At 35.6% G+C, this 26,456-nt stretch overlaps 1 protein-coding gene across 2 annotated transcripts in view; it reads right to left on the reverse strand.

The window, feature by feature from the left end:
* The window catches only part of LOC127872890 (pyruvate carboxylase, mitochondrial-like), a 154,746-nt gene extending 130,069 nt beyond the window's left edge, over positions 1–24,677 (reverse strand). Inside the window, exon 1 of one of the 2 annotated variants that reach the window (XM_052416378.1) lies at positions 24,526–24,677. The gene's annotated coding sequence lies outside the window, so the exon portion shown is untranslated. Of the gene's footprint in view, positions 1–20,037; positions 20,205–24,525 lie in introns of those variants that run through there. The other variant, XM_052416377.1, reaches the window with a different exon arrangement.
* Positions 24,678–26,456: the final 1,779 nt, after the last annotated feature.

Below are 26,456 nucleotides of genomic sequence, written 5' to 3' on the forward strand. Positions count from 1 at the left end.
CGTAATTCTTTCGCGCGACACACCGTCCAATGATGGTGAACAAATTTGCCAAATGATTTAAAAAACTCACAATAAATGACAAAGTTATGGCCCGGACAAGCATTTGACCTTTGAACTCCAAGTGTGACCTTGACCTTGAGATATCAAAGTACTTTTTTCACATGACACACCGTCCCATGATGGTGAACAAATGTATCAAGTCATTTTAAAATCTAACAATAAATGACATAGTTATGGTCCGGACAAACTTTCAATTTAAAACTCACTAAGTGACCCCGTGACCTAGTTTTTGACCTGGCATGACCCATATTCGAACTTGACCTAGACATCATCTAGATACAACTTCTGACAAAGTTTGGTGAAGATCAGATGAAATTTTGGGACAGACCGACAGGCCGACCGACGGACCAACAGACCGACAAAGTGACTTCTATATAGCCCCCATTACCAATGGTAATGGGGGTATAATAATATCGCCAAATATCTTCATTTAATATCTGTCTGATCAAAATAAACTTCAAGTTCACATAGTTAACGTGATAGCGTTTATATAACGATTTCTGTTACTGACTGCGAACTTACCTTGATACCTTGTGGGTTAAAATGCAATGCATTAATGTGAGGTAACAATTTGATTGCTGGAACGAAGGCTTGTTAAAAGCTTTTGTGAGGTAACGATTCGATTGCTGGAACGACGGCTTGTTAAAAGCGATATACAATTACATGTTTAACGGTAAATTTCGAAAACAATTTAAAATATTTTTATCAAAGCATATATCAGGTTATTGAACAACAATAATGATCTAAAACATACGAGTGCACAGAATGCAATATCGTGGTAATTACTATTAAAGAGCACAGCCTTTAAGCACAGCTCTGGAGCTGAATCTTCTAAATATAAAGCGGCACACACAAACTGTATTGATGTCGAGAGTTGAGTGTGAAACCGAACTATCTCTAAAGCATTATCATTGAAAAAGTACTAGGGATAAAATTGTTTCATGCTGAACATGCAGTTAACATTGTTGCTAGACGCACTGTAGTATCCCTTTTCAATACCGTATTCTTCCCCAAAAAAAGAAAGTCAATTGAATAACATATTAATGTAAAGGTGAAAACTCTTTGAATAGGATAGCAACTTTTCTACTTCGAAAAAAGTCTACTGGCGGGAAATTTTATATTCAAATTGATTGGAAGCTGAAAAGGGTCAGCTAAGGTGAGAAGCTGGGTAAGACATCTACGCCGTAAAAATAGGACACTAGTTCAAATTAAAGAAACAGTTGTTAACACTATAAAAGTCACATTTTATGACAAAAATTACTGAAACTTTGTCAGACCATTTATTCTTATGATATCTTGAGAAGTTGTAGTTCAATCTTCATTTATCTTTGTCAGAACATTTGTTCTATTGAAATCTTGCAAAATCTTCATGAAAATTTGTCAGAACATTTGTACAAACAATATCTCAAGAGGTCACATTTTTAGACCAATCTTAATAAAACTTTGTTAAATTTTTTTTTGTTCGAATGATGTATTGAAAGGTTGAGTATTGATTCCAATCTTCGTGAAAAATTTTCAGAACATTTGTTCTTATGTTATCTCAAGAAGATCCATTTTAAGTCAAAGCTTAATGCAACTTGGTCAGGGCATTACATATTTACACTTATGGCAGCAACACTTTCAAATTCATTCCTCTGATTACCTGTTAACTAAACAATAACTGAAACCAACAAATATTATCTATATATAAAACCTACACACAAAGTTCATACAAAGTGAACAATTCAAACTGTTCTCTCAGGTTATTTGTATTTATTCAAATATGCCCTACACCTTTCTATCCTAAAACATGGGGTTATGCATGTCTTCTAGCAGAACAAATTTAAGATAACCATGACAAATATTGCAATAAAATTTAGTTTTGATGTTTTTATATTCCCATAAAAATAAAGGATCTGTATAAGATGCCAAAATGCGGGCTCAATCAATATGATATTTAACATGAAAAGAGGCAGACAGCTGTTATTTTAACAAATAAATGCTGCGTTTACACCATGTTCCCGGCAACCACGGCAATCACGTTTCGGGCCACCATAAACGGGATGAACGTGAGGCAACGTAGGGGAACGGAATAGCCAAACGTGACACAACGGGGTTGCCGTGGTTGCCGTGCCAAAATTTTAAACTGTCAAAAAATTTGCCACGGCAGTCACGATGGAAATGAGAAACGTGATAGAACTTGTTAAACGCAACACAACTTGACAGTACGTAGCAGGCCGTAAAAGAACCCGAAAAGTGTCCGTACTCTGACGGGAATCCTTTTCATTCCCCAACATATTAAGTTTCTATCACGTTGTGTTACGTTTTGTTACGCTTTGTCAAGATAACCACGGCAAGCTAGGATAATTGATAGCCGATGACCTGTTACGGTGTGTTGCGTTTTGCAGGCAGATGCGTTACGGCCAGTTGAGTTGTTGTACGGTCTGACACGATTCGCGCGGTCTGAAGCTGAGAATATAAAAGCCGTGCTTTTCAGGAAACTTTCATTTCAGTCTGAACACTCGATGAGCAAACATGCTACCAAGAAAGCGCCGAACAAAGGCTACCCCCGCGCTGCAAACGACGTTCAAGTGGAGGAATAACCTGAAAGTACTTGCCTTCCACCAAATGCCTCAGAGTCAGTGCCAGTTTCAATCCAGGTGTAAGGGAGGAGCGATACTTCGTATCTTGTCTGGAGATGACTTGAGATATCCATTCAAGGATCTCGTCGAATAGTTCTGGGGGCATCCTCAGATAATTCTGAAAGGTGTTGATATCTTCGTTGCGGAGTTCCCTGGTAAGAAATGCATCAAAGTTCCCCTGCTGCTGCCTTCTAGCTTCCGATAGCCATGGACGAACCCACAAGGACCATGGCCTCCTTTTTCGTCTTTTCCCAGACAGTTTTGCTTCTTTCAGCTCTTTACAATGCAAAGATTTTATTAATGCTGCAAATAAGCAGGCAAACACAAAATCATCCTCGTCGTTCACATCCATGTCACTGGAATTATTTTGTTATAATAAATACTGTTGCTTGAGAGTTTTCTTTTATACCGGGAGCACAATCGTGCCCGAAACCTCTCGGATGTCCATGTTTGATCCGCACGGTATCTTGACAGAACGTGACAAATGAATGACAAACGTGTACAACGTATCAGACCTGCATGACAAACGCAAACAACGTGCGGGAACTTAACAGAACGCATCGTACCTTGAAGCAACATTTATACATCCGTGGCAGACCATGGATGAAAACTAAGCGCACCGTCGAAGGGCCGCGTTTTCGCTTCGACGGCACGTCACGGGTACCTTGATAAACCGTGAGGAAACTTAGCACAACCTACCAAACCTTGGATTAAAGGTCAAAAATTGCAAAAGCCACACGGCGCGATACGTTTCGGACAAACGGGACTGCCGTGGTCGCCGGGAACATGGTGTAAACGCAGCAAAAGATCTTGTTTGGAAGGAGGATTAGCACTCTGCAAGTATTAAAAGAATATTGTTGATATTGTCATATATTGTGCCACCCAATTAAACTGTCAACAAGTTTGACATGAGTTAATGACTTCAAATAAAGTGATTGAAAATATACTTTCTTTTATTCATAATTATTATGCTACATTTCAATCAAAAGAATCAAGTTTAATTATGCTACATGTACTTCATGGTGACAATAATGTTTATATGTGTCACTTAGAATGTGTCAATGTAAATTATTGTTGATATCATTAATATTATTATTGACAAAAATTAGTTCCAAACTATTTCAAGTAATGAAGTAAAGTGGACACAACTTTTTTGAAACCCTTGAGATGGACATTTTCAGAAATATGAAGACACATAGACACATGTTGCCTGCAGAGATCCTGAGTTGGTAAATATTCACAATGGTAATAAATTGGCACACTAGCGTGAATGCAAAGCAGAAACATTACAACTTTTCAAACAAGAGCTGTCAGAGGACAGCGCGCTTGACTATTCAAGTGCTTGACAGTACAAGGCCCTCTCTTGCCGCCAGGGGAAGCCACCCACAGCCATCATGAGGGGGAATTTTCGCGTAGATTACCTTTCATGAGGGATTTTTTTACTTAGTCTCTCATTACTTCATTTTTTTGTACATCTTTGCACTACAGTAGATTTCACTTAATTGAATATCAGATAATCAAATAATTCAGTTAATTGAATAGAAATTGAAAACACCAAACCATTTGCATCTCTTCCCGTTGAAAAAACTCCACATATTCTGATAGCAAATATGGCGTATTTTGGTTAATTGAATAGCCAATTTTCTATTGCACACTATAATCCACATTATAATCCAGCAAAGAATGTCACAAATCTCTAAGGATACGCATGGTATCGACGATTTTGACAGACACGCTCAATCGACTGCCTTTGTTTTCATTTCACACCATGCATGTATGCAGCGTCTGTCAAGCGTCACGTGACTAACAGGTGTAGTATGCGAGCAAGTACAATGCAAACACTGGAGTTTCCGGTGTGAAGTCAGGTGCAAACTTTCGAATGCAAACTGTCGAGTAACACACTTCAACAGTTTGTTCAGGGCTCGACATTAACGGTAGTCCGACTGTCCGGGACAACCAAATTGTTAGTCCGGACAAGTAAATAAAGAATCAGCTAGTCCGACTGGACAAGTGGTCGTTATTATTTAATAACTTAAAAAAATGCCTTTAAATCCGTTATTTATGTGGAGAAAAAACGCATCGTACCGAGCGTCCTAGAAATTGGTCCATATTACTTTTTTTGTTGAATTCTCAAATGCGCATAATTAAATTTGTAATCTAAAACACTCTTCCCAATTAAATTTTTAATCGAGGTTATCACATTCTTCAAATAAACTGCAAATGTACAGTGTGATTTAATCCTTTCTTTAGAGAAAAGCGCGCACAAATTATTCCCTACATGTACAACACCACGTCAATTGCATGGAAAGCTAGCGTGTATTAAATTTCCCTTAAATGTTTCGTGGTGAATTTTAACAGAATGCTATCACGAATGATTTGGAATTTGACATTTCCTGAAAAATAATTGCAAATCAAACATGCTGTATCTTTATCGCTACGGTCGTTTACATAAGTCATTATTGAAACAGTTATTGTACTGTATACTGATGCAACAGAAAATCTGGACGAAACTGGATTAAGTGTTGGGTGTTGCGAAAACACGCTAAGCGGTTCTAATGATCTATTGTGTAGACTGCGATGTTTCAACAAAAGGGATTAAAATGTGCGAAAGCGACTCTTTGCGGATGATGGAGCGTGTCTGTCAAAATCGTCAAAACGATGCATTTCCATGGAGAATTATGAGATTCTACGCTTGATTATAGTGTGCAGTCGGATGATTGATAGTGAACGCGTAAGTGGCAGATGCGTAAATATTTTCGGGCACTTTTTTTTCCGAGATTGTTTTTTTATGCAAGACGAAAAAAAATTGTAGGTAGAGTCGGGTAACCTGAACAACACACTTTTGTTTTGTTTAAAAGATATAATGGTCAGGACAAGTTGCTTTTGGGTCAGGACAAGTGGAATTTTTTTCTACTTGACAGACGCTTCAAAAGTAAATGTCGAGACCTGTTGTTGTCGCTTAGAAACAATTAAAGAGTGTGTTGCTGTTTAAAACAAACTGTTGACGTGTCTTGCTCGACAGTTTGCAATAGGTGATATTCTCAGTTCGTGTTTATAAACCTACACAACTGCGTCACAGTAAATCATCTAAACATGATGGCGAACAATCGCAAACGCGCACATTTGCAAAACATCGCAGTCTTAACACTGCTGATCATGTTTTCACAATAACCAAATTTAAATCCAGTATTGACCAGATTTTCCGGTAAATCAGTACACAGTACATTATCTGTTTCAATACTAAACTACCTGAAAGAGCGTAACGTCAAAGATACAGCATTGTCCTCGCTACAAAGTTTTCCTTTGACAGTGTATATACACCCACGCTAATTTTCGCGCGCTTTTTACCAGGACAATACATGAGCGATAGATGTTGCTAGCGTAAGCGTTGGGTAAGCAATAAAATGAAAATGGGAAAAATCATTACACGCACCGTATGGCGTGACATTGTACATTGCTGAATGGTTTTCGCTAGCTTTTTGTTGCGGGTAAAGGAAATACAGGTGGACGTTTTATTTAAAGCTAGAAGGTGTGTTTTGGATTACAAAATTTGTATTCTCATTTGGGAATTCAACAAAACATTTATATTATATTTATAATGGATTCAATTTTTAATTCCAATATTAACTTTTTTTAAACGCTTTATGTGTCGAAACGATGTTTTGATTATGCATGAAAAGCACAATTTCCAAAGGATTACACCCGGTTTGTGATAACATTGGAAATATAACATATTCCGTATAATTGAATACTCCGGATAATTGAATATTCAGACGTGACAAATGGGCTATTCAATTAAGCGAAATCTACTGTATACTATTTTAATGTGATTTACATAGATATATATTTAAGGTTAGTAGCACGATACCAGCTGGCAACATAGGTATAAAAAAAGTATTGGGGGGGGGGGATTCTGGGGTGGGGCTTGGGGGATGGTTTGGGTGGAGTCCATTGTGGTATGTCAGGTAAGTGTTGTTTTGTCAAAGTATTAATAAAATCTGATCATAAATAAAGAAGTTATGGCAATGTAACTAAAGTAATCTGCATATTCTAAGTGAAAAAAGGGCCATTATTCTTACAAAATGCTTGATACAGTTGTCTGCTCTTGTTTATAGATTGGGGTCATGTTGGTAAAGAAGTTTGCAAAATATGAAAGCAATATGTCAAGGGACAATGAAAATATTTGAGGTGGTACGCAAACTTTAACATAAATTTATCAATAATATGCATATTCTAAGTGAAAAAAGGGCAATAATTCTTACAAAATGCTTGATACAGTTGTCTGCTCTTGTTTAAAGGTTGGGGTCATGTTGGTAAAGAAGTATGCAAAATATTAAAGCAATATGTCAAGGGACATTGAAAATATTTGGGGTGGTATGCAAACTTTAACATTTGCACGCTAAAGCTAACGGGAACGCCGACGCCGGGGTGAGTAGGATAGCTCCACTATATATATTTCATATATAATAGTCGAGCTAAAAATTAGCGATCCCACACAACATTTTATTTTAAGATAAACTATGGCATGAAATCTTAACTTTTAAATTAGATTAAAACTGGTAAAATTAGGAAAATATCATTTTGTCAAAATGGTTTATATTTCTATGTGTGCTATATTGATTAAAATATTAATGGTTGCTTTTCCTTGTGACAGCTTGTATGTGACTTTAATCTCTATGACAGTGGGCGCAATACTAGTGTTGAATGAGATAAATTTTACATTTTAAGAGACACAAGGTTTTATGATCATCACTATAAATCGACTCTTTATCAGTTTTTTTGATATAGTTGTTCTAATTCACCAACCACGCTATTAACCAAATTATGTCCTGGGGCAAGGTCAATCTATTTATAGGGCAAGCGTACTGAATTAAGTATTGTTGTGACATTCTGAACACTTTTTGGTCTTATTTACAACATCCGTTTTAAACCATGAACTACAAATCCCTTATAAACATTGAACTAACTGTTAAGGCATTAAAACCTATGCTTGCTGAAAGTGAATCAACATATTTAGGTAGTTAGAAGGATGTAATTTATTTATTCAATGGCCCACTTCTGTTGTTTCAACGACTCGTGTTAATAAGCAAGTGTCATCTCAGAAATACCGAGTGACTGTGTCAAGTGCTGGCATCGCAGACTTGTGTATTCTCGTTAGCAGCGTATAAATTACTGATGCGGCGTGAGTGAAATCATTATTGTCTTGCAATAGCTCTCAAAAAAACTATTCAAAATGCCTTCTCGAATGAAAACACTGGACAAGCGAATCTCACTGACTGAAGCGGAAGGTCGCTTCAAGAAAGCATGCGATCAAATTGTTATTCTTAATAAGCGACTTGGCGAAGTTCAGAAACGCTACAAGATGGCGAAACGAGGGTGTGCGTAACATGCATTACGACTACGCCTACCACAAAGCCGACCGTGTAGCTGAGCTAAGAAGAGATCTATTCAACGAATCCGTTGAGATTGTGTCCGGTTCGGAATCCAATTATTCTTCTGATGATGCAGAATAATGTCATCGGGTTTAAATCGCTTGTCGTTTCCTGATACGGCCCTTTTCAGAGCCAACCACATATTTTTCAAAGAATGCTCTTTGATTGTCACAAAGCAAGTTTAGTCTATTACATGCACCAAACTCATACGTTTCAATCTTAACACAACAATATTATAAGCTTTCATTAAAAAAAGTATGCCATATACATATATTCTTGAAAAGTTATTTATACCTTCCCCATCACATTTGAAGAAAACAACAACAACAAAACGTTCAAAATTATTCATATAATACATGCATTTAAATGCATTTAAAACCGATGGCATGTATTTTTTTTACATAAAAAAAGAAATAAGAAGTAAAAACTGTACGCGACGTTGATAGTTATTTCGGTTAATGGATGTTTAATTCAATCGTATTTAAAATGGATATATCTAAGGATTAAATGTGATAGCCATGCTATCAAATAAATGGCATCATCATTATGAACAATAAGATCAACAACAGCAACAAAATCATTAAGATAATAAAAGCATCATCATCATTATCATTATTAATAAATAAACTAATTAAAAATGTCATATGATGCTGGTAATTTTATTTAAAAAAAGAAATATCTAAGTTAATAATGATTTTGCTTAATTGCAGCAGTCAGAGTAATGTGCCTTGGTAGTTGACAATAACAATAATATAATGATGCCAAAGCCCAAATCTATTGAAATCCCTACAGCAGTTTTAACAAATTTTGGGTAGAAAATGTTACCAATCTCAAATGTCAAAAAGTATATATTTTTCCAAATGACAGCCTAAAGTTTCCAGAGTTTGCGAAAACCTTTGATCCACTGGTCCTGACCAGCAAATTTTACTCAGGACCGATAAGTGATCCAAGAAAATTGGTCCGACTGACAAACACAAATATCAGATCACAAAATATTATTTCGTAGAAAAAGCGTTCGGAAGTGACATAAATTTCAACAATTTCAGCCCATTTATACACAGTGAAATTACCATACCGGTTTCAGGAGCATAAATAATACCCTATTTAAACAAGAGCTCTGTGGTTGGAGACAGATGCCCCCCTGCCCCCCCCCCCCCCTTCCCCCTAAACAGGGCCTTGACAGATGACACATGATTTTTTGCAAAAAAAATCAATAGGGGTAATCTACTGTTCAAGGCCAATGCACATGTGAAGTATCAAGTCAATCGATCAATTTGTTGAAAAGCTATTTATCTGAAATGATTATTGTGACAGTAACCTTGACTTTTGACATAGGGACCCAAATTTCAATAGGGGCCATTTACTGTCAAACGCAAATGCTCATGGGTTTTCACTCTTAGTGTGACAGTAACTTTTGACCTAGTGACCCCAATTTAAAGAGGTGTCATTGACTGGAAAAGGCCAATGTACATGGGAAGTATAAAAACCAATTGGTCAATGCATTCACAAGTTATTGATCAGAAACAACTGGTCTACAGAAACCGAAAGACTGACATCCAGTTGGTATTTTATGAAAAATTTGTTACTTCTTATTCTACAACAGACAGAAAGAGAAACACTTTATATCGATGTTGTAACACCAACATCAACTTCCTATATTATTATTGCTTTGTGGTGACGTTCATCCTTGCCCTGGGCCATCTGATCAGGGGAGTCGTTCTTCTCTAACATCCGACCAGTCGTGTGCATCCATTGACAGCCAGTACAAGGTGTTTAGGAATCGTGGCTTACATTTCCTTCACTTAAATGTCAGAAATTTGATCCCCAAGCTAGATGAGATAAGATTACTAGCCAATCGTACACGTGCAGCTTGTATATGTCTTACTGAGACATGGCTAGATGATACAGTTTCAGACTCTGAAGTCTCCATTCCAAACTATGTTATTAGGCGGCACGACAGGAATCGACATGGTGGCGGGGTGTGTGCTTATATTCGACAAGACCTAGCCTTCAACCCTAGAGATTACATGACGAGAAATGATCTTGAGGCCACATGGATTGACATTTTGCTACCTAAAAGTAAACCAATACTTTGTGGCACTATATATCGTCCACCAACACAACTGAACTTTTTTGAAATGTTGGAATCTTTGTGTTCAGAATTTGTTCATGTTGAAAATGAAACTGTCATATTGGGAGATTTTAACGTTAATGTTTTAATCAAATGTTCTCTGGTTGACAAACTATTATCTTTTAAAAATATATTTAATTTGACACAACTTATTCAAGAACCTACTAGAATTTGTAATACTTCATCAACATGCATAGACTTAGTTCTTGTATCAGATAATGATTTAATTTCTCATTGTGGAGTCATTGATTCATCAATAAGTGACCATTGTATTGTTTATTGTACACGCAAGAAATTAAATATGTCAATTGGTAAACATTACAATGTACACACCAGATCATTGAAAAACTACAGTAAAGAAAACTTTGAACAATGTCTTTTATCTACAGACTGGAGTAGTGTCTTACTAAGTGACAATGTCTCTGTAGCTTGGGATAATTTTAAAAGTACATTTTTATCTGTTCTTGATGGCATTGCACCTGTAAAAGAAGTTAGATTTAAACAACGCACTCAGCCTTGGATTACTCCTGATATTTTAAATAGTATCCAGGCAAGAGACAAAGCTTTTCATGTATATAAGATAAATAGAATGGAAGAAAGTTTTAATAATTTTAAGGAGTTGAGAAATAAAGCTCAGTCACTTATCTGTAAGGCCAAGAAACATTATTTTTCAGATAAACTGGAACAGTATAAAAACAATTCTAAATCTCTCTGGGACACACTTAAGAAGTTAGGTCTTCCCACTAAAAAAGGGAACTCTTCATCAAGTAGCATAGGGCTTCAGATTGATGGGCAAATTTCCTTTGACAAATTTACAGTAGCTGAAAAATTTAACTCATTTTATACAACAGTTGCTTCTATACTTGTTGAGAAACTTCCAAAAAGTTTTAATAAATATGGAAAGAATTTTGTAAGTAATTACTACGCTACTAAAGGTGTTGTGCCAAACAGTTTTTCATTTTCCATTGTGTCTGAAAATACAATTTTAAAGCATACACATAAATTAAGTGCTAATAAGGCCTCAGGTTTGGATGGCATTCTTGCTAGATTTGTTAGGGATAGTGCTTTTTTCATATCTTGTCCCCTTGCTCATATTGTTAACTTGTCAATCATACAGGGTTCTGTTCCTGATGACCTCAAGTCAGCGAGAGTTATTCCCCTCTATAAGAAAAGTGTTAAGACTGAGGTTGAAAACTACAGACCGGTTTCAATCTTAAGTATCATTTCAAAGATCCTTGAAAGAGTAATTTATGACCAAGTTGAAGGTTACTTGAATGACAAAAAGCTTCTGTATAGCTATCAATCAGGATTTAGGCGTGGCTATTCTACAGACACCTGCCTTACCCATATATCTGATTATATTCGTTTTAAGATGGATGAAGGTAAGATGGTTGGTATGATATTGTTAGACCTACAGAAGGCCTTCGATACCGTCAATCATAGTATTTTAATCATGAAACTTGAGGCTATTGGTCTCCATAGTGACGCAGTCAGGTGGTTTACCTCCTATCTCTCCGATCGCCATCAGGTTGTTGACGTATCAGGTACTATGTCCTTCGAGGCCTCCATCTCATGTGGTGTTCCTCAGGGCTCCATTTTAGGTCCCCTTTTATTTTTAATTTATGTGAATGATATGGCCGCTGTGGTAAGAAATAAAATTTTACTTTATGCTGATGAAACTGGCATCCTGGTAGCTGGTAAACACATTTCAGAAATTGAATCCATTCTTTCTAGCGATCTCGTACTTATAAGTGAGTGGTAAGTGGACAATAAACTTTCCCTACATCTTGGTAAAACAGAATCTTTATTGTTTGGCTCAAAGCCCAAACTAAGGTCAAATTCTCAGTTAAATGTCTCTTGCAATGATGTGTCAATTACTCCATCAAGTTCTGTTAAGTACCTAGGTGCTGTATTGGACCAGTTCCTGTCTGGTAAAACCATTGCTAGATCAATTATTACAAAGGCAAACTCAAGGTTTAAGTTCCTATACAGAAATAGTAAGTTCTTAACATTGCACACCAGAAAACTCCTTGTCATGTCTCTTATACAGTGCCACTTTGACTATGCCTGCTCTTTTTGGTACCCTGGTCTTATTCAGTCACTTAAAAATAGGCTTCAAACTACACAAAACAAGATGATTAGGTTTGTTCTGAATATGGATAACAGATCACATGTTGGTCAAGAACAGTTTTCACATTTAGGTTGGCTGCCTGTTTCAAAAAGAGTAGAACAGATCATACTTTGTCATGTACATAAGATTAAAAATGGCCTTGCACCAGAGTATATGGGTGAGAATTTTAAGCCAGTGTCTGGCGTACATAATCGTTGTACTAGGTCTAATATGGTAGCTCAGCCAGAATCTGATCATTTTGCTGAAAATTTTACATTTGAAGACTCTGGTCGTTTTTCCAAACCAAGAGTAGGAAGTTTTGGCTCTAAAACATTTAAATATAATGGTATCTGTTTATGGAACAATCTTCCTCAAAACATCAGGGATGTACCTAAACCTAACAATTTCAAGGGTGCCATCAAGAAACAGTTTTTAGAGTCTTTATAGCTTTTTATAGTATAATTTTTATTATGAATTTTATGTTCTGTTAAAATACTGTGATACATTTTTAAGTCTTATGATCAATAAGATGCAAGGATCTCATAATTATTCTTTAACTTATAGTATGCTACAAAGTGTGTTTATTAACTACCTATGCAGTGTGTAACTTTCTTATGCAACTTCTGTGATAATAATGAACATGTGATTATATTTATTCATTCTTAATCAGTAATATACTTTATTAAACAGTACATATTTGATACATATACATTATTAAAATCTAATACATGACTGTTTCATGGTTACTGCCACCAATAACAAGGACCACAATGGAAATAAGTGAAAATCATTTTTCTCTTTTTTGTGTTATCCTTGGTATTGTGTGTGCATTCCATGGTTTGCTATGTATATTGCTGTGATAATATATTTTATATTGTCTGCATTATGTAGTAACTATGTAATGTTCATATGTTTACCAAATAAAATCAACCAATCAATCAATCAGTAAAGCAACCTGACAAATCGCGATAAAAATCAGTTGTTGAGTCATCAAGAAACACCGCAATAGGGCAATCACCGTGATTCGTGGTGACTACTAGATTTAAATTTCAACTTATTAACTAATGTCAACATTATTGACTTTTACGTCAGATCGCATAAATGTATTCCAATATGAAAGTTAACACCCTACTTGCTGAATGTCGAATCCTGATTTCCAAACAAGATCATTATTTGTTGAAATAACAATTGTACAGTACAGCATATGCAAAACCAACAAAGTCCACGTCCATGCTGCGGACAGATTCTTTTGTTTTTGAAGTTTCTCTGCATCCACAACGAGTATTCACTCAGCATCATGCCAAGGCACTCGGCCATAATTTGCAGATATAAGAAACAGATACAGGTAATACCCTGACATTTTTACTTCTACGCGATTGTTTTAACATTTCGTCAGCTTCTCTGCATACATGTACTTCATACAATTACCATCGGATGTCATCTGTCAAAACAATGATTTTTTTAGGTCAGTAACCATATCTAAGAAATTGACACAGTTTAATCTCAGAACCGAGACTTGCTTTAAACATTGAAAAAACTATATCTATTTGCATAAGAGTTGCTAAATACACAGACGACACAAATATAAATAATGTCAACCATTTGAATAAAATCAAAAAAAAAAATGTAATGAATACTTTCTCTTCGTCCCAATTTTCAGAAAATGACTTGTACATGTGCGTATAAATTTAAATTTACACATTGCTTCAGGTGATTTACGCGTGTTCAGTGGGAAACCGCCGTCCCCATTGGGCTGCTATTTAATAAAATAGTAGCGTGTAAAATTCATTTGATGGAACAATTGTAAACGTTTGTCTTTACAATTTTTTTAGCAATGTTGAACGAAATATACTTTTGAAAATGGAAGCTGTGATCATTCAGAATTATCGTTATTTTAAATGTTTCAAACATAGTTTGTTACACTTTAAACTAGAAATGGCGCCGCAAAGGCCGACGCGTATCCCCACGCCGCATGTTGACCCAGGGGCGCCCCCGAGTTGGTAATGGGGCCATGCATAGTTGAGATTGACCGTATTGTCATAACAGAAGTTCAGTATCGATTTGAAGTGAATTGGTGTAGAAATGAAGAAATTATAGTAAAAGGCAATTTTGGATGGGTGTGGTCATGTGGGCGGGGCACGCCAGGGTTGGTAATGGGGCCATGCATAGTTGAGATTGACCGTATTGTCATTAGAGAGGTTCAGTATCAATTTGAAGTGAAGCGGTGTAGAAATGAAGAAATTATAGTAAAAGGCAATTTTGGGTGGGTGTGGTTTATGTGGGCGTGGGGCCCCAAGGGTTGGTAATGGGGCCATGCATAGTTGAGATTGACCGTATTGTCATAAGAGAGGTTCAGTATCAATTTGAAGTGAATCGGTGTAGAAATGAAGAAATTATAGTAAAAGGCAATTTTGGGTGGGTGTGGTCTATGTGGGCGGGCCACCCCACGGTTGGTAATGGGGCCATGCATGTTGAGATTGACCGTATTGTCATAAGAGAGGCTCAGTATCAATTTGAAGTGAATCGGTGTAGAAATGAAGAAGTTAATGTAAAATAACCTAAAAAAATGAGTGAAAATCACTGACCCGGCCCCACCACAACCCCCATAGCTTTTGACCCAGGGGTCAGATCAAAATTCCATATAGTGCAGGGTCGCACATATGCTCATAGCTACCATGTGTGTAAGTTTCAAGGTTCTAGTGCTAATAGTGTAGGAGGAGATAGTGGCCAGGATGGACGGACAGACAGACAGCGGAGATAACCACAATATCCCCACGCTTTTCAAAAAGCGTGGGGATAATTAGGCGGTGAATCTTTTGATTTGTTGGCATTCTGTTTCATTTCGGACCCCATGCAATTTTTGAGATCATAATCTCTGCAGGGCTTTTTTTCCCGACTTTGCGAAGCGGCCCTGGCCCCTCACTTTGTGAAAAAATGAGTCGCGAACTTGTCAAAATTGTGAAAAATTGAGTCGCGAACTTTTCAAAATTGAGAAAAATTGAGTCGCGAACTTCTTAAAATTGTGAAAAAACGAGTCGCGAACTTCTTAAAATTGTGAAATTCAAAGTTCAATGCATTAGTATAGTTAAAGCATGTTAAACACTTGAATATTATCAAAATTTCCTTAAATAATGCAATAAAGGCATATTTTCCTTCTATGAATACTGTATTTTATACAATAACAACACATATACATATATCCGATTTGCAAAACATTCATGTACCAAATGCAACTTAAATACCTGGTCCCAACACTTCTTTACCACAGGAATCACATTTATAAACATAGAACATTTCAAGGGCACATAACTCAGACATGTTTGGACTTTACAGCTTTAGAACTCGGTTCTTTTAATCTTAAAAATGTCAATAATTCTCTCAATATCTGAAGAGGAAAATTCCTTCTTCATGATAATTTTCATGTTCTGTGAGCCTGACCCTCGCCAGTGCAGGATGATCTCCCTGGGAGGTTGTGATTTGATCTGAAACATTAGGTATTCATTGAACAACAGTACTTTTGTAAGAAATGTAAACGAGTTAATTTATTTTTCACATTTTTTCACAAAGCATAAATAGACTACATACAAATTTTGAATCATGAATATGCGTCATGAATATGCATTTAAATTAAACAAATATATATATATTAAAGGACCACATTATAACTTTAACCAAGATTTACAATCGTAAACAGATACAAATAGACAATCCCAGAATCGATAATATGGGCGCTGCCATATTGGCTATTACGTAACCCGCGATTGAAAACGGTATTGAAGAATTTGACAGATTACAACGTTATAATAGTTTACACCCGCTTTATTCCAATAAACAGTACTTTATGACTTCGCACATTAGGATTGAAAACAAGTGAAACATGAAACCAAGTGTTGAAATGTATCACATCATAAATCAATATAATTTAAATTAAAAATATACACGATAGATTCATAAAATATGTGTCTCTGCAACAATATTCAGTGACAACACGTAATGTTTAAGGCCGAGTTGGCATTTTTAAGCATACCTTTCAGTAATGCCTTTGTATAAAATTTAATTATTTCTTTATGGAATAAAATTATTCAAGCATAATTATAAAGGTATAGAAATATCTAAAGTGTGAAGTAAACGTTGTGATTTTAGCGTAAATAGTGCCGGAGATATTAACAAAGATCTATCAATATATAAAGATTGGAAACATTCATTCAGACCATATTTTTTGGATAGATCTTTGTTATTAATTAGATAGAATTAAGATCGATGTAGACAATTAAATTGATATCTGCCTTTGTTTAAGCCTATATTATTTCTTATTAAATGTCGTACTTTCTATACTTTCCGGAGATATTCATTAAGAAACGTTGTAAGATTAAAGACTTAGGACGACTTCTTTAATTGAATAATACATCTCTTTGTTGTCTAAACAGTTACCATTTCGCTATTAATATTTCCCTTGTAAGTGTCATTTTAAAGGTAATATACAAATCTATAGCCGAAATGAAGTTTGTGATTCTAAAATTGTTTCGTAAATCTTTGTTATCGAAACTCTGTAAGATTTTCAGGTAGAGATTTTTTTAAAATTAAAATTATGTATCTAGTTTAGTCTTAAACTAAAGTGGTTTTTAGCAATCTTTTATTTAAAAATCGCTCTCAAGCTAATACAAAAATAACTAGCCGGAAATGAATTTTGTGATTTAAATGAACAAGTATCGGAGTTATTCGCTTGCAAAACTGTGTAAGATGTCAGGATATGTCATACTTTTTTATTGAAAAGGACATATCAGCTTTTGTCTACAACTTTCTTATATTATTATTTAAATAACTTTTTACATGTTGCCTGAAATATTATTAAATTTTCTTAATAACATCTTAATTCACGATTGAAATGTTCAACATGAAAAGTAATGAGCCTTAAATACACTTAAATAATTCCAATTGTGTTCTCTAGATTTCCTAAACGTATGTCTTTATTAAATGTTCATAAAACGGTATAAATTTACGCTTAAAAAATAAAAACACGCACAAAATAAGTGATTTATTTTTCTTTAATTACGGATTATAAATGACAGCAACATACATCTCTTGAAAAAAAACATCAGCGATAAAGGCGCGAACGAATTCGCTTAATGGGAGGCGATGTTCCAAGTGTGGATTAAAAGCGTTTATGGGTTTGCCCGTGACACCACATGTCTGCACATGTGTTGATACCGAAATTTAGATAAGATATCACGCGTCACCTTTAAATAACATGTTAAATTACAATCAAGACCTTATTCATGCCAGGGAACTACACAAATAGGTCCATGTCCATGCGTCCATGCTGTGTGTTATTACTCTTAAACGAATGCAGATGAACCTTATTTCTACTAATTACGTAATTTATATTAATAAAAAAAAACAACAACTATTATGTGGTTGTCAGATCGATAACAGAAACTCTTTAAATCCTCAAATATATTTGATAAACCCGTTTCGCTTCCTTGTTTTGCGTAGGGACCTATACACACATATATAGGTCCATGTTTATTTCTTCAGTACCGTTTTGGAGGCGCGCGAGAGTATTCAGGGGCGGGTAATCCGGGAGGTATCGATTTCTGGGATTGTCTATAAGTAGTCTCGGTCATCAATACTAGGGGACGTTTTGACTAGGGACCGTTTTGACTAGCTTCCATCAATAGATAAGTCTAAGCAGATGCTTTCACTTTTATCAAATATTTTTACTTATAATGTTATCAATGTGCATGTTTCAAAACTTACCCTTCTTTAGAAAGCTATTGTTTCTTCACTGTTATCATAATTTCAATAAATCGGGATAATTTTGCGGTTTTTTAATTTTCATCATGTAGTAACGAGCGTTCCGCGTCGCCATTTTTTTTTATTGTGGCGTTGCTAGGCAGAGCTTTTACTATTTACGCTGGTTTCACCGGTTACACAACACTTTAAATTCGATTAAAATAAGCAAACATCTGTAACCCGAGTCGACAATTACTCGCAAATTCGGAATTAAAAACGAGGTTATGAAACTTATATTTCTGTTCCGACATGGCCGTTTTTGACAGTTTTGAGCATGAAAAGTCCGTTTTTCACGATTTAAAACGGCCTTTTTTGTAAATATTCATGGCCATGTCAGGTTTGTGAATTGGCCGTGTAAAAATTGTGAAATGTCTGTCCACGACCAATCGCAAAGAAGGAAAAAAGCCCTGCTCTGTGCTTTATTACTCTGACTTTTAAGTTTCTGACCATGTGTGCTACTGAAAGTAACCATTGGGACTGTGTATTATGGCCCGTAGAAGTGGCTAGGACCCGTGTTTATGATCTCTAAATGTTTGATAAGCACGCGCACTATTAATGATAAAGTTAGCCAGTACAAAATGTCTACTATACTGTCCAAGGCCAATGCACATGTTAAGTATCAAGCCAATTGTTCAATTTTATGACGAGTTATTGATTGGAATTAATTTTCACACTTATTGTGACAGTGACCTTTACCTTTTACCTAGTGACCCCAAATTTGATAGGGTCATATACTGTCTTAGTCTAAAATCATACCTTTGATGGTAAATATAGGATCTGGCACGAGTTGCCATATCATACCATATTTTATTAAACGAGTTCAGGAATTTTGTTAGTAAGCTAGCCTTTGGCGAGCTTACTAACGAATTTCCTGGACGAGTTTAATAAAATATGGTATGATATGACTACGAGTGTCAGATCTTTTTTATCACATGCTTTTAAATGAGCAAATTAAATAAATATTTACGCAAACATAATGATAAATCCCGAATGTCGTTTACATTTCGTGACGTCATTTGACGTTGCAACGTCACTTCAGCAAAATAACAAAATGCGATTGGTCAATAAACAAAAACTAAGCCAATGAAAACTCTTAAAAATGTTGTATTACACAAGTGTAATATAAAAAAATATGTAATGGTTGTATTGCATGGGTTACATGGTATAGCATTTGATAAATTACTTTACCAAATGTTGAAATAAAAATTAATGTAATTATTTATGAAAAATAGCTCACACCATAGCTAGGTGTAAATATCTTAGCATTTCAAATATTGAAGGAAAATTAAATTCAAATAATTATGTTATGTATATGTTACACATGCTTGTGAATTTATATCCTACAAAGAAGGATACAAAGAATGAACCTTATCAAAGCATTGATAATTGCATAGCTTTGCCCTAAAACATATTTGAACATGCTTCAAGGTATGACAATGTCTCATGACGGGTGGGCCATGGTGGGACGCTAAGACAAGGACCTCCTGTAACAATCCCACAAATAGAGTCTAAAGTCAAATATTCTTTAAAAATAGCAGCCAGACAATGTGCCTTGAATATGGCTTACAGGCAAGCCAGCAATACATCTAACAATTTCAAATGCCTTTATAATCTTAAGTCTTGTATTTTTTCATATATTAATAATTAACTGGAATATTGGTCATATACCATAAAGACAGCTTCAACGAATAAACTCTACAACACTGTGAAAGAGTCCCTTTAAATGGTATGGCCTCATCGTAACTGTACATGTTCGGTGAAATAGATATAGATCTAATTATAAACCATATTTAGCTTAAAAGAACGGAACACATGATTAACCATGTATTAATGTAAGCTTTTTAGTCCCACCAACAAAATCGAATTACTACACAATCAATTCCATCTCACCCAACGCTGTTAAAAGATCCACTCGACCACAAGTAATTTTGAGCGATAAAATATAACTGTAATGTTCTCCAGCTGAACTTGTTTTGGGGATGCCTGGCCTTCACCTTGACCGATCTCCGCGCAGAGTTGTCGTTTCATGCTCTCACATATACATATGTAACTGTCGTGCAAGAGACTACCTTTACCTCAGCATCGACGCCAATCGTGTTGACTATCTCCGGAAGGCTCCGGAAGAAGTCGTGCACTGTTGACTACAACGTGACTGCTAAAATCAAACGCCTTCGAAAGAGCGACCACAGTCACGGCCGTATATCACGGGCGCCACCTCTTTTTTGCGATGCATTAATAAATGAGCAAAATTGAAATGCTATTTCCAAGGTGGCGCTAAGGACCGGATGATTTGAAATTTCACGGATAATTCTTCAGGATGAGTAGGTTCTATATGTTTTTCCCAACATATTTCGCAATATTTTAAAAATTTAAGATACATGTAAATCATCACATGACTTACATTTGATCAAATACCTATACATATAGGTCTTTGATTTGATATATAACGTTCCTTTTTCACGTATCTTTTTATTTTTCAACGTGAATACTTGAACCCAAATCTATACAGAGCATATACACATTCTTTATAAAAACTAGATGTCTAAAGGCAAAGGTCAACGAAACTTAAATAGGCTAACATATGACATTCGTTCCTACTAATATATGCAAAGACTATGATAGCTTCGTCTTTAATCGTTACCATTTTGTTTATTTTACTCAAGCTTCTTTCCAGTTTTGTAGTATATTCAATCACAGAAAATTAAAATCTCTTTGAAACACAGTGTTTCAAAGAGATTTTTATTTTCTGTGATTGAATATACTACATTCATGTGTCTTCATGAGTATGTAGACTTTACTGTTTTGAATATATTTCATTATGATCGAACAAAAGAACAAAAGATTGAGCACTCAACCTGGAATACGAGACAAAAAGTGTATGGTCGGCATCGAAAATTAAAATAGCTAAAATAGCGCCACCTCCTGTCATTTGCGCCATCTCCTTGGCGTTTGCTCCATCTATTTCGAAAAAAAACATTAACTTATATATTAGATCGACAAGTAGCCACTGTCTTTGTGCATTGGAAAACTAATACATGTTCAAAGCAATATGGTTTGATGTTGTTAGTGATTTCATTGGTTGGAAATTTGCTCGTTTCACATGAAAAATGCATCGATTTGATGTTAAAATCTTTAGCATGCCACAACTTATAAAGGTCATCACGTTCTCAAACGGGTTGTTATTATATGTTTCTGTATATATGTGGATGAATAAATCTTCGCTGAATCGCACATCATGGCCCGAGTTAAAAAAATAATGCGAAATATGTTGAAACAACATATACAACTAACTCACTATGTATACGGTAATTATCCGTGACATTTAATAACATCCGGTTATAGCGCCAACTCGGAAGTAGCATGGACTCATTTATCAATGCATCGCAAAATGGATGTTGAGCCCGTGATTAACGGCCGTGACAGTGCGTTCGTATATGTTTTATATGAAACGAAACGAACTTTGGCTGTGCGTAGTATATCCTAAATTTGTCAATTCAATACTTAGTAACCATATCAAAGTCCTCGTCATCATCGTCATCATCAGCATCGTTGTTGTCATAATTCATCAAACTCATGTACGTCATCATCAAAATCACCATCATCATAATTATAAACATCATCATCATCAAATGTGTCATCATTATATGTTCACCTATGTCATCATCATAATTAGCATCAACATAATATGTTCTCATCACCAGATTACGAATATTCTTGTAACTGAATTATTGCTTTGAAACTTGTTATTATTACTCGCATAATGATGATGTATACATCGTTTATATGACGATAATGTTGATAATATTACACTAACACGATGACGGTTTAAATTTGTATAGAGATACAATCTTGAAAACTAAGACTTTAGAGATTATGGCGGTGATGGTAGTATGGTGGTGTTGATGATCACGATACAAGAACATGATGGCGGGTGGTGTTTTTATTGTTGTTGCTGTTGTTGATGATGATGGTGATTTTCTGCGGCTGCTGATGGTGATGGTGAGAATGATTTGTATCAAATAAAACATATGGTGATGAAAGTTATTATGTACCACTTTTATTAAATGATCACTAACAACAACACAGAACGCATTGAGGGGGGCATGCGTATACAGTAGCTTACCGGGTTCAAGTGAGATTAGTTGGAACTTACTTCCAAGATGGCGTCGTTTTTATAGTTTTTCGTGAAGGAGTAGCGGATATTTTCACCCGGTAAGCCAATTTGTACTTATATTTATTTTAAATGAATACGCTCTTTTGGCTGTACGGTGTAAATGTGCTTCCCTCGGTGTTTTGTTTCAAGATCGTAGACGTCGGGAGGAAAATAGTTTTTGAAAGAAAACCGTCCACAAATCTGTTGTCTACTAACGTGTCGTTCGGGAAATTTGATGTACACAATACAACTAAAATCACGAATATTTCATTTTCCCGACGCCGTTTCCATCTCTGTTAAGTGATGTATTGCCGACAAAATTCCCCCCCCCCCCCTGACATTGCTGTGTTCAATACCTAAGACTGTTTGACAGCAAAGTTCACTCCAACGGTAGGATAACTTACTTTGGAGTTGATAACCGATTATTGGTTGAAACCAAAGTGAGGTGCAACAGGACACACTTCAGTAATTTTGTGTTGTGTTGCTGTTCTTTCTTAACAATAACAACGCACATAAAATCAAGCGCTTAACTTTTGTTGTTTCAGCGTTGATTCAATAACTTTCATCGTTTCCTTTTTACGGCACAGCTGTTTAACCCAGCTGTCCACATGAATTGACTTTAATCAACAGCCAATCTTTTTAAAATATATGTCTCGTTCATTCTTATTTTATAACGCATTTTAATGCATCAATTCATTTGAAACGGCCACGAATTAGAACACGCGTTTGCAAATTTTTGAGTTTGCACGATATAGATCTCATGTAAAGCTATGAAGTGGCATGAATCATAACACCCAACGTATTTTAACTGTTTGTTCATATTTTGGATATATTAATTGTGTTAGAAATTAATCAGGCCTTAGAAGTTGCTGCATTTTTGTGCATAGTATTTCGGCACGTGACGTTCGTTGATAAAGTATGTGATTTTCACTCACATGGAGAATGTTGCGACTCAACTGTTCGTTCGTAGCGCGTGTTTGTATATGTACGTTTGCGAGTGTCATATGAGCGTATATATCAGATTCATTGTTTGAAGATAATATTGTTAAACTTAAACTATATTTTGGATAGTGTGTGAATGCTTATATTGATTTTTAGCCGAAGCTGTTTAACACAGCTTTTCACCTTAAATGACCTTTACATAACGCCGGCCAACCCGAATAAATACGTTCAAATATTTTATTGGCTGATTCGAGAGAAATCACCCAAAACTTTGGTAGCATCACTGCCTTTGTGTACATCATAAAGGATGTAATATTGTTAACACGCAGAGTTGTCGTTCCGTAGTCTTACATAGAATCTCTGCCGTCACAAGAAAATCTTTTCAGATCTGGAAGGATTTTATTTTTTTTGCTTATGTATTATAATTATTATGAAAAGTAGTATCATTTTCTTTTATATTTTGAAAATAGCGTTTAAGTTAAGGTTCATAATAATAAAAAAAAAACTAAATTAAAAAACGTAAAAATAACAAGGGGAAAATTATCTAACCACGTGGCTCAACTTTCGTCACGTGGTTGATTAAAACGGCGGCGATTTTTCCAGCTCAGTCCAGTCAAAATTCTGCGCGGAGGTTGCATTTGTAAGTGTAAGGAATTCCGGACTACTCTCTGCATGTTCATGCGACAAATAGGCGCACTTTTCGGCCCTGTTACAATTACGCGTTTTAAACACATCTCTCAGAATTTCAGGGTCAATACTCGGTCACTTAATCGTCCGAGTAAGACATAAACGTTGATAACACAGTAATGCTTCCACAATAAGAAGACAAACAATAACGAAATAGAATAGTTACATGATAAGACTGAAATCGTTTAATTATCTAACCACAAAATAATGTTTGACGTACTCGGTTAGCTCCTCTGGAAATCGTTGTCAGGCTACCGAAAGTTTTCTTTAAATAACAAAGTTTGAATTCAATTTGCTATCGAAACGTACTGTGCTTAGATGCTCCATTTACAAAAACCACGTCATACGAAAATGGGTCTAATGCCATATGCGGTTAGCGTAGCTATAGCGCAGCCTGCGTGCACATCTCGCAGTCTGGTCAGGAGAAACCTAATGAGACCATTTGTAATGTTGCTTTATTTACAGTTATTAATGTCTAGACCCTTAAAGGGATGGTTTAAAACACAAGATCCCAAGAGGGATAGATTTTACACACGTTTATTTACTACAGTTATCAAAGCGCAACTAACTAAATAGAAAACAAGCATATAACATACCACCAGCTTCTATTTGCTGAGGCGGGGCTTATCATGCATCGCTGACCATTACATCCCTCCTTTCTTTTAAGATTGAAGTTTAATAATATGAACAAATATAGTGATATTAGTTTGCTTTATGTTAAACATGATTTCAAATTTCAGGTGATTTATCAACAAGTGGGGTTACACGATAATTATGAGATACGGCCATGAATTGCTTTATTTTTAGTTGTTCGCGTAGCGAACAGCTAATGTTGATGACGAAAATTCCAAGTCAGTTCGATCGCTGCTATCTACGAAAAGCCTACTACCCGCCACATGTGCCCTATCTGCCGTATCCGCGCGTGAAAGAGTTGTAGAATTTATGCAAGAGGTTTGAGTTCTTCAACTATATTCATTCACAAATGGAAAAATATGTGAATATTTGTTAAATGGAATATTTTTGAACGGAGCTTATATAGAAAAGAATCAATAAACAATGTTTGTATTATACGAGGCGCGGAAAAGATTGTTTATGAATCATTAAATAGTCCACTTTCTGTTGCGTCTTAATGACGTAGTACAGGTCATTCATAATATGAGGCTATTAATAGAATCGGGAAAACAACGCAATAGTATAATGTTACGCTTGTTTATATTCTCAATTTAAAAAAAACGTTGAACATGTGTTCACCAATAACTTCAGGGATACGATAGACAACAACAAAAATGTTTCATAATCGCTAAAACCGAATATAGAAAACAATTTAATATAAAAAGAATTATCTGTTTCGTAACCTCGTTCATGCTTCTACAGCGGGGTTAAATTTGATATTTCTGGGAAACGTTCTTTTGTTCTCAACAGATAGCGGCTATCTTTTGTATTTACGAGTGCTAACAACGCAATAGTAGAAGGTTAAGCTTTTTTATATTCACAGTTCTCAAAGCGTTGAACATGAGCTCACCAATTACTGCAGGTATACTATAGACAACCACAAAAATGCTTTATAATCGCTAAAACCGAATATAAAAACAGCACTTAAATATAACAAGAAATATCTTTTTAAAATGTAGTCGGCGTAAATACTGACTTTGAAATAAAGTTTGTAATTTACGTTTCTAAATAATTAAATTGAAAACAAAAGTTTAACTATTGTGTTTTTTCCCTTGTAAGACGCATATTCACCGCATGAAATGTGTGTTATCATTGTCAAACCACACATTAGTGTAAGAAGATAAAAATAATACTACGGGAGTGCACATCATATGTGTGCTCACATTCCTCATTATGAGTATATTTCTTCACCATCAAAATATATCGTATGTTAATGTTTGATTTACACGCAGTTTTCTTTCGACACATTTAACTTACTCTTTCATAGCCGCTTGATGCGAAAATGGGTCTTATGCGTTTCGGCCAGCTATCTCAAGCCCAACACGTGCATTTGCGCAGACTGAGAGATGCGCTTGCTGAGTGGGCTATAAATATGATGGGCACATATGGAATAAGACCCATTTTCGAATGACGAGGATCATTAAAAATCTCATTGCGAATTGTAAATGGCACATTTTAGCAAAATGCTTTTCGATACAAAATTGAATTTAAAATAGCAAACTTGTAAATAATGGCAGCCTATCCAGGCGTTCAGGAACGATTTCCAGACGTGCTGACCGAGTACGGCAAACATTTGTGGTTGGATAGTTTAACGATTTTCCTCTTATCGTGACACTATACTATTTCGGTAATGTTTGTTTTCTCATCTTGAAAGCATAACTGTGTTTATCGATAGTCAATTAAATATTCCCCGTACGATTTAGTGAACGAGTGCTGACACAATGAAATTCTGCGAGATGGATTTAAACGCGTAATTGTTACTGGGCCATAATTTGTGTCGTTTGAACATACAGAGAGTAGTCCGGAATTCCTTACACTGAACAGTGCTACATCCTTTGCGCTGAGCACAGACACA

This window comes from Dreissena polymorpha, chromosome 3 (genome assembly GCF_020536995.1).
Source record: "Dreissena polymorpha isolate Duluth1 chromosome 3, UMN_Dpol_1.0, whole genome shotgun sequence".
Lineage (NCBI taxonomy): Eukaryota > Metazoa > Mollusca > Bivalvia > Myida > Dreissenidae > Dreissena > Dreissena polymorpha.